General features: G+C 44.1%; 1 pseudogene; it reads right to left on the reverse strand.

The window, feature by feature from the left end:
• Nucleotides 1-3,213: 3,213 nt before the first annotated feature.
• On the reverse strand, nt 3,214-4,653 carry LOC147642229 (uncharacterized; annotated as a pseudogene).
• Between the last annotated feature and the right edge of the window lie 310 nt (nt 4,654-4,963).

Genomic DNA, 4,963 nt, shown 5'->3' on the forward strand with positions numbered 1-4,963 from the left:
GATATCCTTAGTTTGTTGCTACATGGATTACACCTTCAGAGTTACCTACTACGAAGATGCAGTTCTATAGAGATCACTTCTTGAGTCTCACACATGATGGGTTTATACAAAGAGCACGCTACCTCGATGTTCACATGTCACATGCTATGAGGATAGCGATTGGCCAGCTACTCTTCCCACTGCTTCAGAGTGGAGACTGGTAGAGCAGAGGGCATACCTAGGGAGAACCGGATTTGCAAACTCTACCTCACTAGTGAGGAGCACCATATCTTCCATTGTCCAGTTTATTATGAGATACAAGGGAGATTCCATTGCCTCTTTAGAGAGGGGTTTGGTCCATTGACTAGGATCATTGATTACTCTAACCAGCGATGCTTGGGGTTCTTTCTACTTGAGCTTCGTAGACACACAGAGTCCCTTCTCAAAGAGCCTCGCCCACGGGCACCCCTTGGACCTCGGCGGCAGCCCATTACTAGTTTCTTCCAGAGACAGCCTGAGGACGATGAGAGGCTGGATCCCACCACACAGCCACCAGCTCGAGCCCTTCCTAATATAGATCCCACACCGCCAGGGGAGTCCGAGCCGATACTTTACAGCGGGCTAGACGCCCACCATCTACCCGTCAGCTGGCTGCAGATACGGGATAAGCTCCATTGACACCGATCAGCCACTAGGTCGCGACCTAGTGGATATGTCACAGATATCTGATCTACTTGTATCACCCATGCTAGATATCCTAGATAGCCTTCTACCCACCTCGGGGGGATGATCATACTTCTGATGATGATGTATTTTCATGGTAGTTTCTAGGCAGCATCCGTTTCTCGTTTTTCATTAGTCAGTTATATTTTCAGTTTCGTTTTCATTTTCTCCTTCTTTTGTTCCATGGTGAGATATAACATGGACTATGATGTAATCTTTTGGTCTCTTAGGCTTTGAAGACCATTAATATAACTTTCTTTCTTTCTCTCTCCCCCCCACCCCCTACCCCCTATTTTTATAAACTAGTTTTCTTGATTTAAATTGTCACTTGCAAAAAATATCTAGTGTTTTCTTTGTTTGTGTTTGTTTGCTATTAAATAACTGCAACTATTCTCTCAATTTTGAATATATTCCAACCTTATTAAGGTATATAAAGAGTGTTTTGCAGTTGTTTGGTTTAGATATAACCGAAGTGGCCTGTGTGGATCACCAATGCCAGTCCTAGTGGTTTATTTGCCATGCATGGTCATGGTGGTCTACTGAGATGATCAGAGGAATAACCTAGTCTTTAGGTCAAATTGTGGTTTCGGGCCTTTGGGTTGTTCCAGGGTCTTGACCCCAAGACTCACAAAACGATCACTTGTTTTTGCTAAACACAGGGGCACCAAGGGGACAATCAAAAGGATTGCTATTGGCAAAGCACTTGCCTGGAGCAAATGGTGGGCATGCACACTATGGTCTCTTATATTGTGAGTGTGAATCCAAATGATGAAAGCACAAAGAGTCACAAAACGATCACTTGTTTTTGCTAAACTCAGGGGCACCAAAGGGACAATCAAAAGGATTGCCCGGTTGCTATTGGCAAGCACTTGCCTGGAGCAAATGGTGTACATGCACACCGTGGTCTCTTATTTGTGAGTGTGAATCCAAGTGATGAAAGCACACATTAATAGAATTAAGTGACACAAATACTTGACTTAATAGTTTCACAAGGTGGGGGAAATGTATGCTTACATTAAAGCAAGATTGATTGGACAAAATACAAAGAGAGAATTGAGGCCCATTACACATCGCCATACCCCTGCCTGCCCATACTGATGTGTGGGGGGGTATCCACCACCCATAATTCATGGGCAGGCAATCTCCCCCACCCAATCCCCCGCCCATACATGGGCGGTGGGGTATGTGTAACGGGCCTGAAATGTCTCAAGACTAATTTTGGCAGTCATATTACATGAATCAAAAGGCCACCTTTACAAAGAGGCAATCTGGCATTTGAATACCCATTGCCAAACTACCACTACCCAAAATCAACTCTCTACATATGGGATGGGAGCGACTGGCGACTACTATTCTAAATTCACATTGCCATGTCAATATACTCACCTTCACATATATAACTAAAAAAGCATCCCATAAACAAACCCAAACGCAACTTAAGAAGCTACATACATTATCACCACAAAGATACAACACTATAAGTATGAACGTGAAGCATCAAACTAATATGCTTCATGTTTATACTTATAAACATGACCTTGATAGATGAAGACAAAGGGAACTGTTTTTGCATCAAAATCCCCCACAAGATGAACACAACACATCCAATTTTGTAGGACCTTTTTCACCTTAGGCAATTAATCCATTCATTTGACCTCTCCTTTCTGAACATCCTTACAAGTGAGGAGCAAGAGGGCTCCTTATATATAGGAGAGTTCTTACCCTCTTCTCAACAATTACATTGAGAGATTGTGTAGGCATATTGGCAGATGGTAACGTGAGAAAAATACCAAACACCTAAATAAAGGATGTATGATTAGGGGTGGTAATAATGAAATAAATGGTTTAATTCATTTTTAAAAAGGGAATATTCTTGTGAGAGTGCAAAGTAAACGCTACATGATTAATTTCCACATAAGCTTCAAAAAAATAGAGAGGAGATTTTCCTATAAATCTCTCTCCACAAGATTTCTCTTTTCCTCCTCCCTTCTCTCTCATGCATTCCATCTCTCCCTCTGTTTTACTTTCCATCTCAGATAACAAGAAATCTCTCTCTCTCTCTCTCCATTTTCTTCCTCTTCTTTGCGACATCTTCCTACTGTATTTAAAACCCTAGGATTTTCTCTTTTTTCAATTCAAACTGGTTTGGTTAAAATACTTTCCTTTTAGTGGCTAGGAATTTGGGTTGCAAAAGGAATAGTTAGTAGATATACATTTATCATTTATACTGCAAGTATATGTGCTTCGCAAGCATTCAACACTAGTTATATCTAGATGGAGATCTTATTAAGTTTATAGAAAAATCATGTAGTGTTTTGTCATAAAACTATCATACCACGGTTGAGAGAGGGAGAGAGAGAGAAAGTCACAACTTTAATTTAATGGGTCATTTAGTGTCCTCCTTGGGAGGTCTGCATGATTAGTAATCATCTGTTTTCATCATGTAGTAACCTTTGGGATAATCATATCCGGGGGCAATCATGGAGTAGGGAACAGTCCCAAGGAGGCCGCTTGCGGCAGCCGGGGGAGCCTTTTCCGAGCAAAAAGGCCGACTGGTGGACGTTCCTGGCCGTCATAGTCGTACAGCTCATATTCCGAGCAGATGGAGATGTACTGGTGAATGATAAAGCGCCCAATCAGATTCTGTACAGAATGACATTCACTTGCTGAGGAGATGGAGACGTGCTGGCGAATGAGAAAACGCCCAATCAGAGGCGGTGGTCCGCCGACTTTCTGCCAGTGAGCCGACTGTGACGCGAAGGCCCCATCTTGTGTGGAGTTGATGCTGCATGGTGTATTTATCATTAAGCTTGCAAGAGAATGCCCACCACACAACATATAGCCTGGAACACCATCAATCTGATGAAGAGATGATACTCCGAGCAGGGTCCAAAGACTCTTAGAAAGAGGTTCACCATATTCATGTCTTTCTTGCCTATGAGAAGCCCGGATTGAACATCAAATCTAGGCAGCCTATGCCTTGGGCATGGCACAATTTGAAGGAGTTGTGGCAAGGAGTAAAGGAAATTCAACAGTTGAGGGAGCATCAATAACACCAATGTCTCGCTAAAATGGCCATATATGGATACCACAGCCATTGTCATCCCTGCAAAGCATGTGAATGAGTCCCCCACGAACACCGATGAAGGGAACCAATTGAACGCAAGGAGCCCTAGTGACACACCCACCAGTGGTTGTGTCAAGTAGATACAGAATGTGTGAGCTTGTAGGTTTTCCAATGAGCTTGATCCAATCTTAATCAAGTTATAAACAAGGATGGAGCAAGAGATGATTATAGTCTGGCCAGCTTCCAATCCATTGATGCCAGCAAATATATTGACTGCATTGGTGCAAAAGACAGCACCAAGGGCAATGCAAACCTTGTAAAGCCATCCGAGGTCCAAAAGGCTAAATCCGAGGGGCGATCTCAACGGTTTCGGGATGAGGATAGTGGTGCTGCCAGAGTAAGCCATGACCAAGTGCATGGCAGCAAAGGAAGGCAGGATGAGCTTAATGCTCCAAGGGAGCTCAATCAAGTCATCCACAAAGCCTAGGAGGAGCATGGAGCAGATGGATGCAATGGAAGCATTGTATTCAAAGGAGCTTTGATGGGATGTGAGGTAGAATTGATGGAAGGCCATGGTGGCCAGCAGGTAGATGATCCCACATACAGACCCCATGGATTCGGGCACGGCGATGCGGCCGAGCGGAGTGCCCTGCTTGTTGATATCATATCCGTAGAGCTTCAGATGCTTGGAAGCCACGGGGATCAACAGAAGGGTGGCCAAAAACGCCAATATGCTGATCAGGAAGTTCAATATGATGCCCTTCTTGAGGTCTCCATCCAGATGATCAGGCGATTTGAAGAGGAAGAGGCAGAGGTAGGGGAGCAGGCAGAGTGTACCGTAGCATAGGACTTGCCTTCGCTTCATCTTCGAGCGGAGAGGAGGATAATCTGCAGGTTGTTGTGCGGGAGAGCTCGCCATCGCTGCAAACTCCTATGAGCTCCCCACGCACATATCGACAACAAAAAGCGGAAAGCAGAAAGCAAGAAGCAAAAAGCAAAGCTCATTAAGCCACCTGGCATTTTTCATGATCGTTCGATTCTAATCAAATCTGACGGTAGATGATGTGTCGTGAGGCTGAGGGTGCCATCTATTCTTTCTAATAAATAATTATTGCCAGCCAAGTACCCACTGTGCTAGACTCCTGTGTGCCGTCAACCAGAGGAAGAGAGTGATGTTCCTCGACCGAAAGCTGT

Source organism: Cibotium barometz, chromosome 1, assembly GCF_041138505.1.
Source record: "Cibotium barometz isolate CiBa-2024 chromosome 1, ASM4113850v1, whole genome shotgun sequence".
NCBI classification, from domain to species: Eukaryota; Viridiplantae; Streptophyta; class Polypodiopsida; order Cyatheales; family Cibotiaceae; genus Cibotium; species Cibotium barometz.